The sequence below is a fragment of the Furipterus horrens genome, unplaced genomic scaffold (assembly GCF_987537825.1).
Source record: "Furipterus horrens unplaced genomic scaffold, mFurHor1.1.pri manual_scaffold_5, whole genome shotgun sequence".
Lineage (NCBI taxonomy): Eukaryota > Metazoa > Chordata > Mammalia > Chiroptera > Furipteridae > Furipterus > Furipterus horrens.
Window position 1 is genome coordinate 115,827,566 of NW_028327175.1, and position 12,843 is coordinate 115,840,408.

Below are 12,843 nucleotides of genomic sequence, written 5' to 3' on the forward strand. Positions count from 1 at the left end.
CCTATTTTAAACATAAAGTAATATCTAATATAGAAAGTGAAAATAAATGAGAAAAAATTATAGAATATGAATATTTTCATAGTGCTCTTATCTTGTTAATATTTTGGAATTTTTTAGTTAATGGTCTTTTTATGGAAAAAGTAAAACTAGCATTTACAGCTTGGAATGGATGTAAATTATAATTTCTTGAATAACAGTGTTGATGGTTGTGCTGAAGTCCACAGCCACAGCCTATCTCTGCTGGCTTCAAGTCATGGTTCAGGGAGTTTTAATAACAGAGAGTCCAAAGATGCTGCTCCCCTGATAAAAGTTTCTTTTTAAAAATTTGTGTCAATGTTGACAGCCTGACACCCATTTCGCTCTAGTATAATGCAGACAGTCCTAAACCAGCATGGGTATGTCACATGGTTGGGGCACATGGAAGTACAAGAGGACCATCCTGCTAATAGGACTACGTCTAGGCAGTTTATCCTTCACCCATTTTTCTACACACATCCTGAGGTAAACCAGTTTTAAATGTGTTAGCTTTCAGCAAACCAGCTATGACCATTTATACTAACAAACTAGAACCCACTTAAATACATTTTAAATTTTATTTTTTTCATTTTTAATACAAATCCCTGACTGTGCTCAACTGTCAAGCTGCATGCATGAAAAACTGGCCAGCTCAAACAGTGTATTAATCATTAGGAAATGGAACTGCAAGGAGTCCACTAAGTGCTTCCTTATCATTAAGGTAGCATGAGTATTTATATTGTAAAACAGATGTGCAGCTTGATCTTTGGGAGACACAAACACCAACCAATACAAGCAGATATTTTTTGTATGTATGGACAGAAGTTACTTTTGACATTCAGTTTTGCTATTATAGAAACAGAAAGTAAATGATTTTTTTTTTTTTGGCAAGAAGTAAGTAAAATATTCAATTTGATTCTTCTGGGGAGAGGAAGAATTTGAAAGTAGGTCTTCATTTTGTAGTCATAATCTGTATGAATTATTCATAGTTGATTTGTCCATTTCCATCAATATTGCTTCTCTGATCATTTCATCTACATTTTTTATCTGTTAGCTTTTCCCCTAAGTTTGCCATGGCGTGACATAGTTCTGCTGCACTGATATAACCATTGCCGTCCTTGTCAAAGACTCAGAATGCCTCAAAGATTTCTCCTTCACTGTCTGTATCTTTCATTTTTCTAGCTGTCATAGTAAAAAGTTCTGGGAAGACAATGATGCACTTCATTGATCATATTCTGTAATTCGGCTTCTGTTGGGTTCTGACCCAGGGACTTCATGGTAATGCCAAATTCCTTTGTTGTGATAGTACCATCACCATCTTTGTCAAACAGGGAGAAAGATTCCTTGAATTCAGCAGTCTGTTATTCTGCCAGCTGATCTGCCATGGTGCCAGCAAAGAGAGGAATAGTGGAGGGATCCAGGGGGGCTGCACGAGTGCAGCCGCTGTGAGAGAGGGGGTGGTGCCTTCGCTGCTGCGGCTGGGGGTGTCTGAGCGCAGTGCTGCTGCTGCCCAGTTGCACTGCAGTCTGCAAGACTCCCAGCACAAATGCCCTGGTGCATCTTTGAATGTTTGTTTTTAAATTAATTTTTCAACTTTACTGAGGTGTAATTGACAAATAAAAGTGTAAGATATTTAAAGTGTATTTTGTGATTTGATGTAAGTTGGCATTGTGAAAGTATCCCTCCCATCTGCTTAACACTCATCAAAAGAGAAAACCTTGATGTGAGTTGAAAACTGATTGACTTTGAAAAGTGAGGAAGTTCACATCCATCACCTCACATCACAGCCACTCTTTCGAGTGTGTGTGCGAGAACATTTAAGCTCTATCCTCTTAGCAAATTTCAATTATATAATACAATGTTATCAACTGTAGTCATCATGTTTTACATTAGATCCTCAGACCATGTATTTCTGTGTTCCTAAAGTAGTCTAGTGTTGTTTAGAATGACACATTGTTTCTTTCCCATACCTTAACTGCTCTTCATGTCTTCTTTTCTCCAAGTACCATCTGTCTTGTTTGGGGTTTGGAACTTTCCTTCCCAGGGGGTTTGAATTCTTGGCCTTCTGCCCACTTTTATCTGTCCTTTAGTGTCTGCAGCAGAGCTGCACTTTCCATTCTAAGACAAAGGAACTTCTGAAGACTCATACCCCCCTTTTTTTGTAATGCCCCCTCCCCAAAGATAAGTTTATTGATTTTAGAGACAAAGGAAGGAAGAGGGAGAGAAACATCAATGTGAGAGAGAAACATCAAACAGCTGACTCCTGTATGCACCCCTAGGGGATCAAACTCAAAACCCTTTGGTTTACAGGGACAACGCTCCAGCCAGTTGAGCAACCCAGCCAGGGCTCATCAGTTCTTTTTGTGAGAGCTGTTGACTGTGTTATGGAGCATTTGCGAGCAAAGAGGACACGAGGCAATTTAGAAACAAATTGATGGCGTTTATTTACCTGGCCAGGGACGGTTCTTCTCACCTTCAGAGGCGGAAGATGGAAGAGCCGCGCTGCCTTACAGACTAAAAGGTTTTTAAAGGTTTCTAAAGGCAAAAAAATAAATAAATAAATAAAACTAGACTCATGTCCTTGGAGCTGCCCAATAAAAGTAGTAGGTGGGAGAAACTACACATAGACACTTTCTAATTTACAGGGGGCTTTAGCTGATAAACATTTAGTGCATTTAGTACACTTAGTGCGCCTGGGATAGAGATAACAGCCAGGGTGAGCTAACACAGGGACTTCAGCTAGTAAATTCTTGGTAGTAAATTCTTGATGCATCTGGGATAGAGATAACAGCCAGGGTGAACTAACAAGGGGGCTTCAGCTAATAAATTCTTGGTGCATCTGGGATAAGTGAGCAAAATAACTTGCCACTGGAGTAAGAAAGCAAAAATGGCACAATAGCAAAAAAAGTAAAAAATGACCTATCACATTCCCCACTGGTTTTCGTAACTAATTCAAATCCTTGAATCCTGAGTATTTAGTCTATTGTACTGGCTATGGAAAACTAGTAGCTTCACTGCTTGAATTCTTCGTTTGATATACTTTACTAGGCAGTTAATAATGCAAGGTCCCACTGTTAACGTTAAAAGGAGAAGGGCAAGTGGCCCAGTTAAGGCTGTTAAAAGAGTTGTTGCCCAAGGGGACATAGAGAAAAATCGTTCATACCAATTTTCATTTCTGTTCCTGGCCTCTTCCCTATCCTGCAGCCTCTTACGAAGTTGGCTAAGACTGTCTTTTATAACTCCAGAGTGGTTAGTATAAAAACAGCAAGTTTCTCCAAGGGCTAAGCATAATCCTTCCTGTTTAAGAAAAAGCAGGTTTAGACCTTTTCTATTCTGCAACACTACTTCTGTTAGAGAACTGAGTGAATCTTCTAATTTACTGACACTTTTTTCTAACGTCCCTAAATCCTGATCTATTTGAGCACTTAAATCCTTAAAGTTCTTGTCTCCAACTAGTAAGGCCGAGGTTCCTATGGCAGCAGATCCTGCTATCCCAAGGCCAATGAGCGCCGGGACCAGTACTGGAGCTCTCTTATATCGGTATAAACCCTCTAACCTCAGGTGCTCTCGACCTTGACTGCCAGAATAATAGTATACTTGGGGAAGGATGTGAGCTAAAATACATAATTCAGGAAAACTGGGGTCTAGTGCAGAGGAAGAAATGCAGGGAGTTAATCCACTTGTACATGCAAACCAGGTACCTGAAGGAGCAACTAAGACAAATTCCGCTGCACCTCTGGGGGGTAGGGTAGTCATATGGGCACAGGAGCTACTATACGGGGAAGTGGTGAGGGTAAAACTGGAGGAGAGAACACAAGCTCCTTGGCCTTTAAAGGACCCTAAAGTTAATTTAGGAGCATGCCCCCATCGGCAGTCTTGGGGTCTTTTGGCTAACTGGGATAGAGTTAAGTTCTGTATATTCTCATTTTGATTACCAAAACTGCGGTTGGCACCTATGCCAATGTAATACGGAGGCCCTGGGTTAAGGCACAGCCAGCAGTCTTTAGTCATGTTAGGCTGCGTCTTGTTTAGATATTGAAAGACAGTGCTCAGGGTCCTGTATATAGGCTGGGTCTCCGGCTTCGGGGTAGTAAGTGAGACTGGTCTGAGGGTGACCGCCCTAGTGCTTCGGGGGCCTGGTTTCCTAGAAGGGGACGGTGAAGCTCTGGGTGGGGGTGGTGCCTTGGGCTTCTCGGGTAACCCGAAACCTGCAAGGGGACTGATTGGGAGGCTAGGCTGGGGAATACGACGCTTCTGGATGGTAAGGAGAATTCCAGGATCCCGATCAACTGCGACAAGTCTCAGACCCCAGGTTTTTCCACTCTTCCACTGTTTGTCCCAGTGTTCGAGAGGCCACATTGAGATAGGATTACAGGTGCGCAAGGTTTCACACGTCACCGGACTCTTAGGCCGGCTCTGGGAGAGGGATGTATCAGAGCTGGCTTGCTGGCTTATAGTAACACAAGACCACTGTGGACAGTAAAACTCTGTGGGTTTGTTACACGGTGGGGATTCTGAGAGGGGGCACATATAAAATTGAACAGATCGTAACTGTTTTTCTCCCTGTAGGGTACCGCACCCAGGCCCGGTTAGAACCCTATTAAAGGCCCCAGTACCCAGCTGGGCGCCTAATGGCCCTGGAGGGCGTCTTGGGGTCCACTCTTGTCCCCAACCTCCGGGGTAAAACTGATTACCAAGAAGGGCACAGAGGTCAAAAGTAAACACTGGGGCTCCAGGAGTGCTAACCTGGCTGACGATTTTTCTGTCTCCAGTTCGGGAGAGATGCCAGGTGTAATTAATTAGGCGGTGGGGGTTTTCTGCAACTATAGTTAAGAGGGGGAAGGGGGAGAGGAAGAGGAAGAGTGCCGCCGCAGCCGCACCCGCAAGGGGTGTTCTGTTCGCTCGACTGTCCATTTCTCAAGGTCCTTGTCTGATAGTTCTGCCGGCTTGACCTGGGAGCGGTGGATCCATTACCTTTTCCCGGCGACTTTAACTGCAGTGGGGGTACTGAAGATCACCTGGTGTGGTCCAGTCCACCTCGGTCCGAGCTTGTCCGGATTCCACTTCTTTAGCCACACAAGGTCTCCCGGTTCTGCCAGTGGTCGTCCGGAGTTGTTGTTAACTGGGGCGGGCCGGCAATCTCGGATATAGGCGTGCAGTTCCCGGGTGCTTGCTAAAAAAGCCTGCAGGGCCTTAAGAAGTTCTTGGTTAGTTATAACAGCTGTAAAATCGGCCCTGAGCTTGGGGAGCAAGGGCGGTGGCCATCCGAACATAATTTCAAAAGGAGTATACTTCTGAAAATAAGGAGTACAGCGGGCTCTTAACAGGACAAAGGGAAGGAGGCTTAGCCAATCATCGCCAGTTTCTAGCTTTAATTTAGTCAAAGTCTCTTTTAGGGTTCTATTCATTCTTTCTACCTGACCTGAACTCTGGGGTCTATATATGCAGTGGAGTTTCCACTTGATGCCTAAAGCTTTGCTTAATTGTTGGGTTATTTGGCTAATGAAAGCCGGGCCATTGTCGGACCCCAAGCTAGGGGGAGACCAAATCGAGGGATGATATCTTGTAATAACTTTTTAGCTACTACTAGGGCCGTTTCTGACCGAGTGGGGAAAGCCTCAACCCAGCCCGAGAATGTATCTACAAGCACTAGAAGGTATTTGAAACCACCTCGAGCTGCGGGCATTTCTGTGAAGTCAACTTCCCATAGTTCTCCCGGCGTGAGTCCACCCTTACGGTGATGAGGTGCTAATGGGTCCTTGGAAACTGGAGCTGAATTAACAGCAGCACACTGGGGGCACCGGCGACTAACACTCTTTGCCTTTTGGTATAGTCCCGGGATATAATAGGCTGTCTGCAGGAGTTCTGCTAATCTTGTTCCCCCTAAGTGTGTGCTTTGATGTACTTGCCTGATAAGCTCCCTCCCTAAAGCCTCTGGAACTAAGAGGCGGCCGTCCTTGAAGCACTTCCATCCTTCCTGGGTCTCCGGGACTCTTAGTCTGATAGCCAGCACCTGATCTTTCTCTGAGTATACAGGAGGCCCTTGGAGAACTGGAGGCGGGACAAGCGGCAACAGAGTGAGCAGTTCCACTGGTTGCAAGGCAACCTTCCGGGCCTCCTGATTGCCAAAGGCATTTCCCTGGGCCTCTGGCGTACAGATAACCTGGTGCCCTTTACAGTGGATTACAGCAACCTGCTTTGGGAGCCAAATAGCAGCAAGGAGGTTCAGGATTTCCTGAGCATTTTTTATATGCTTTCCTTCTGATGTTAAGAGTCCCCTTTCCTGATAGATGCTACCATGAACATGTACAGTAGCGAAAGCATACCGGCTATCTGTATAGATGTTTACCCACTTCCCCTTTGACCAGCGCAGCGCTTGTGTCAAGGCTATCAGTTCCGCCTTCTGGGCGGATGCCCCAGGTCCTAAAGCCTGCGCCCAGATGACAGTGTCCATGGTTACAACAGCTGCCCCAGCATACCGGATCCCTTCCTTGACAAAGCTGCTGCCATTGGTGTACAGGACAGCATCAGGATCTATCAGGGGAATATCTGTTAGGTCTTCCCGGTAATTGGTGAGGGCGGTGAGCACATCGAGACAGTCATGAAGCAGCTGGCTGGGATCATTATCATCCGGGAGAAGAGTAGCTGGATTGAGGGCTGCAGACTGGAGAAACTTGACACGGTCTGGATCTAGAAGTAAAACTTGATACTGTACAATACGTGCATTGGAGAGCCATCTATCAGGGGGACTTTTTAGCAGAGTTTCTACTGCATGGGCAGTGATAACTTGTAGTTCTTGCCCGAAAGTTAACTTTGTGGCTTCCTTCACTAGTTGTGCAGTAGCTGCTATAGCTCACAAGCAGTTCGGCCATCCCGCAGCAATGGGGTCTAATCGCTTTGATAGATATGCTACGGGCCTCCTCCAGGGACCTAGTTGTTGTGTGAGCACCCCCTTGGCGATTCCTTTATTTTCTGCTGCATAAAGTTGAAAGGGCCTGTCGAGTTTGGGTAGGGCTAAGGCTGGAGCAGTTGCTAAAGCCTTCTTAAGCACCTGGAATGCCTGACGGTGCAGCCACCAAGGTCTGTGATTCTGGCCTCAGTCCAGGGGTACGACTTAACCTTGCCTGTAGCCCCTTGTATAAGAGTCTTTTTCTGGCTGATTGGCCCACGGGCTTCCTGAAGAACTGAGAAAGTCGCACCTGTGTCCACTAAGAAGTTGATAGGTTGGCCCCCCACTTTGAGACAGACCCTGGGCTCTTTGGGGGCATAAAGTAGAGAGCCCCAGCCCCATCAGTCCCGAGCTTCCTGTACCAAGACTGACTGACGGGGCATATGAGCCTTGCGCTTGGGGCACTCATTTTTCCAATGTCCTTCCTGTTTGCAGTAAGCACATTGATTTTTGCCAAGCGGGGTCCTTTCCTGTCTCATATGCCTTGGTCCTTTAAACGGTTGTTTGTCCCTCCGTGGGGGTTCTCCTGCCATAGTTAGGAGAACACGAGCCATTTTCTTATTCAAGTCCCTAGGATCCTCTCGGTTGTTAAAGACACGCTGGGCAATCTCTACCAACTCGGTCAGGGGCTTTCCCTCAAAGCCCTCTAATTTCTGCAACTTCTTTCTAATATCAGGGGCCGACTGGGATGCAAAAGCTATATTTAGAGCCCTCTGGTTCTCATGTGCTTCAGGATCAATGGGAGTATAAAGACGGTAAGTCTCCTGCAGCCGCTCGAGAAACGCGGCCGGCGACTCATCAGGGCCCTGACTTACCTCAGTGACCTTTGACAGATTAGTCGGTCGGCGAGCCGCAGCACAGAGGGCGCGGAGGAGAATCTGGCGATATCGCTCTAATGCCTCCCTACCTCGTTCGCTGTTTGAATCCCAAGTTGGGCGCGTTAAGGGGAAGACGTGCTCAAGTCTCACTGGGTCCTCAGACGGTTGCCCGTCTGGCCCGAGGACGAGCTTCCGCCCTTCCCCTCTTACGCGCTCTCGCTCCTCCGAAGTGAAGAAGGTATGGAGCAACTGCTGACAATCATCCCAGGTTGGCTGGTGAGTAAAGAAAATAGACTCTAAAAGGGAGTTAAGTCCAGTGGGATTCTGTGAAAAAGATGGGTTCTGATTCTTCCAGTTGTATAAGTCGCTGGTAGAGAAAGGGACATACACCATAAGGGCCGACCTGAGGGCTCAGCGGGGGCCGAGGCCTCTCGCAGCGGGAGAAGGGGAGCTGGCTCTATTGTAGAGTCAGGGGGAGTGCAATCCCGGCCTGAACGGGTGTGGGAAGGACTAAAAGGAGGATTGCGGCCTGCCGCATTCCTCTCATCAGTAGGCTCCGAAACTGGTCGGATGTAAGGAGGGGGTCTCACAGGAAGGGGACTTTCCTGTGAGGCCGGGAGGACCGGAGGGGGACCCTTAAAAGGGCTGTCCTTCGGTTTAGATGTAAGCAAAATAGTTGCATTTTTCTTCTGACATTTTTGTAGCCATTTGGGCTTTTCTTCTAAAATTTCAATCCAAATTTGAATATAAGGAATTTGGTCGGGGTGGCCAGGCTTCCCGGCGCAGACTCGGCGGACCCCGTAGGCCATTTGAAGATCAAAAGACCCCTCAGATGGCCAGGAGGCCTCTGAGAATGTAGGCCATTCCAATTCACAGAGAGTCTGTAGTCGTCCAGGGGACACCTTCTCCCCAAAGAGGCTGTAAGCCCTTCGTTTAAAATCAGAAAAATTCTCGAGAAAACATTCCAAAGGAGAACAAGACAAACACGAAGAGGACTGACCCATTTCAGCGAAAAACAGACCAAGACCGAGACAGACAGCAAACAGAACATCAAACAGAACAGTAACCAGAAAACCTGAGGTTCGAACCCACCGTCGTGCGGTTCGACCTAGTCCGGGGAGTAAGACTGCGTCCAGTCCTCCACCGGACCCCCTGGGTGCACCAATTCCAGACCTGTCCAAATACACCTTTCCCTCGGTGTATTTGGCAATACCTGAACGCCAAACAGCCAATCAAGGATACAGCAGTGGTACGGCTTGGACTGCAGAGTCGGGGCCGAGAAAAATTTCTCGGAGATCTCCCCCTTACTCTCGTCCGGTAGCCATCCAGCCTCGACCTCCTTTCCCAACAAAGGTTGGGGATCTCGCTGGGGCCTCCAAATGTTATGGAGCATTTGCGAGCAAAGAGGACACGAGGCAATTTAGAAACAAATTGATGGCGTTTATTTACCTGGCCAGGGACGGTTCTTCTCACCTTCAGAGGCGGAAGATGGAAGAGCCGCGCTGCCTTACAGACTAAAAGGTTTTTAAAGGTTTCTAAAGGCAAAAAAATAAATAAATAAATAAAACTAGACTCATGTCCTTGGAGCTGCCCAATAAAAGTAGTAGGTGGGAGAAACTACACATAGACACTTTCTAATTTACAGGGGGCTTTAGCTGATAAACATTTAGTGCATTTAGTACACTTAGTGCGCCTGGGATAGAGATAACAGCCAGGGTGAGCTAACACAGGGACTTCAGCTAGTAAATTCTTGGTAGTAAATTCTTGATGCATCTGGGATAGAGATAACAGCCAGGGTGAACTAACAAGGGGGCTTCAGCTAATAAATTCTTGGTGCATCTGGGATAAGTGAGCAAAATAACTTGCCACTGGAGTAAGAAAGCAAAAATGGCACAATAGCAAAAAAAGTAAAAAATGACCTATCACAACTGCAGCTCCAGGTCACGTTTTTCTTTTCATTTCTTTTCTTTTTTTTTCCCTGTGTACTAGTATAACTTTATTTACAAAAACAGATTGTGGGTTGTAGTTTGCTGGCCTCTGCTAGCCCAAGAGGAGGCCAATAGAAATATTACATGAACCACGTATGTATGTAGTTTAAAATTTTCTAGTAGCCACATTATAAATAAGTACAAAGCAACCAGTTGTTACCAGAGAAACCCTGGTTCTTTTCCACAGTGCAGTAAAGAATTACAGATCAGTGAGCCTCTTAATGTGCATGCAAAGTTTATTAGTGAATGTGAGAGCAAAAGCAAGGGTGGCCAAAAGCTGGGGTGGCAAGCTCACCCTAGTGTGGTCAGAGGGCCAACAGTGCCAAGAGAACAAGTCCTTTGTTCTGAGGACTTATATTGTTGGTGGAATGGGGATGAAGAAGATACATATTGATAGATGGATAAAGGTGGTGCCAGCTTTCCTGGACTAGGGTGTGACTACCCAAAGGTGTTAATGGGCTTTTTCCTTTAGGCACTATGAGCCCTTTTCTGCCTTTCAGGCCTTGGAAAGCACAGTTTCAAAGGCTTCCTTTCCCAGATAGTGGAAAGGATACATAGAATTTCAAGGACTTTTCTCCTGTGCTAACACAGTGTTTCTTGTGATGTTGGAACACCCGGCAATATTATCAGACCAGGCCAGGACTGCTGAGTTAGCGGGTGAGGCATGTCTTCCTCTGCTACTCATTCTCCTGTAACACTGTGAATTTAATGTCAATAAAATATTTTATCCCACCCAATATATTCAAAATATTATTAACATGTAATCATTAAATCACCCCTCTGCATGTTGATGTGCCCTGCACCCCCCTCTCTCGTCTTCTTCTCATACATGGGCACTCACTGCTCACTGCCTTGGTGTTGCTTTCAGTTTTGCTTATGTGAGGGTCTACAACATAGTTGTGATTTTCTGGAGGCATAAATTACAGCCCCATGCCATGCAGTGTGAGGCTAGCACGAGAGAGTGGGTCACCCAGCCAGTGACCTCCGGAGTGGCAGAGTGCTTCCTCTCTTGACTTCTCCTGTCAAATATCAGGCAACACTTTTAGGGCTATTAAAAACATACCACACAGGCCGTGGCCAGGTAGCTCAGTCAGAGCGAATGCCAAGGTTATGGGTTTGATCTTTGGGCAGGGCATGTTACAGAAACAGGGTAGTCCAAAAATCCCCAGAGTTTGTTGCTGGGGGATGGGGAGAAGGAAGCAGCTTTTAGAATGCCTCCACATGCCTGAGGCTGGTGGCTGGTGTCTTTCTTATGCAAAATGGCTTTAATGAATCCAAAGCCTCAGGTAGATGGGAGGGGTCTTGGATAAGGGGAAGGTATGGAGAAAGCACACAGAGCCTATGAATCGTTCTGTGAATGGTCAGAACTGTTTGCAACGCCCACTGCGTCAGAGGACGCAGTCAGGGATATATAGGCAGCTGTGGACAGTTCGGCTCTATCTCTCCCGCTCACGCGCTCGCTCTCGGGCTCTCGCTGTCTCGCTCTCTCGTGTGCTCCCTCCACGTGGCTTGGTGAAGGGGCCTTCTCCATGTGGCTTGGAGAAGGAGTCTACAGGCTGCTTTAAGAGGCTCTCGCCATGTGGTTTTGAGGAGAGGGGATCCACGGGGTTTGCAGGAAGAAGGCAGTTTGCTAGGAGGCTGAGAATCCAGGCAGTTCTGCATTGAGAGCTGGAGGGCACCACAGCACAGAAAGGACCTCCCCAATCAGAACTGAGTGATTGGCAGCTGCTGGTAAAGCTGAACTGTGTTTGGAAAGTAGGGAAAGGGTTTCTCTGACTTTTCTAAAACTAGCCTGGTTTGGTAGGGGGGAGGCAAGGATATGTGTTTATGGGTGTTTTAAAGAATATAAGACTTAACAACAGAAATCCGCAAATAACTAAATCTATATAATTGTTAAATAAACAATTCTTTTTCTTTTCACTAAACTCTGGTATTGAGAGTTATAATTTTGGCGGCGGGCAATCGGGCCCCTAACTAAAGAGCCCGTGGGTTTGTTTTCAGTTGGAGCAGCCCAGGGGTTCTGTAACAGGCACATATAAGAAACAACTAATGAATGCATAAATAAGTGGAACAACAAATCGATGCTTCTCTCTCTCCCTTTCTGTCTGTCTGAAATCAGTGAACATAAACCCTCAGATGAGGATTTACAAAAAATTGTTTCTACAAAGACATTATACCACATAAACACAACTTTGATTCTTCTGAGAAAGGTCTAAAATAGAAAGACTGCCTCCAGTGCTGAGATGAAATTAGACAATAGGAGATACCTAAGAAAATAGATGTTTTTGGTTTCTCAGTTATTGGCTTGAGCGAGTCTGTCATGTGTTCTGTGAGAACAAGAAAATGCAGTTTGAGAAACTTTCAGTTAGTGCTCCAGCCAGTGTATAAACACTCATCAAAGAGAGAAAGGATTAATTTTAGTTGAAAACTGATTGACTTGAAAAGTGAAATTCACAGCAGGCATGTGACTGTGCTGGAAATGTGATTTGGGAGCAAGCCAGAACCCGGGATAAACATTTCCACGAAGTAACAGGTAGTGAAAGTGCTGGTGTGACTACTCCTAGGGAAGGCCAGTCAGGAATTACAAGAATTTTGTATTTTGCTTTGCATAATATGAAGTTTCCAAGTGAGGGAGGGTGAGGTTGACTGAAGATGCTCACAGAAGTGTCAATGTGGGTAGCACTTCCTCTGCATCAGAAGAAGATGCCTTTGCAAATAAATGTCCTTGTTGATAAAAAAGAAACAGCAGTGTTCAAGGCAGCCAGGGAAAGCCTGAGCCGCCTGCTTTGTGGAGGTAAAGAGGCAGGCGTGACACTCAGGCAGCCTTGTTGTGCTGTGTGGTGAACTCTTGCTGTCATGGGGAATCGGGTTGGCAATCTAAAAAGACAGCTTGGGCGTCAGCCCAGCTCTTTTGGACTAGATTGTGGCAGCGAGAGTTGCAAATTTGATGATTCTTGGAGATATCTTGTGAAGGTCAAACTTTTGTTTAAGTTCTCCCAGACTTCTGAACTCTGGCCATGTTGAATTTTTAGTTCTTCAGGGTTATTTAGCCTTAATTTCTTACTTATATGTT

At 46.0% G+C, this 12,843-nt stretch overlaps 1 protein-coding gene and 1 pseudogene across 1 annotated transcript in view; one reads left to right on the top strand and one right to left on the bottom strand.

Moving 5' to 3' along the window:
* ADCY9 (adenylate cyclase 9) overlaps positions 1 to 12,843 on the top strand; it is a 155,826-nt gene that overhangs the window by 96,962 nt on the left and 46,021 nt on the right. The gene's annotated exons all lie outside the window — the stretch shown is intronic.
* LOC150009351 (calmodulin pseudogene) lies at positions 968 to 1,400 on the bottom strand (annotated as a pseudogene).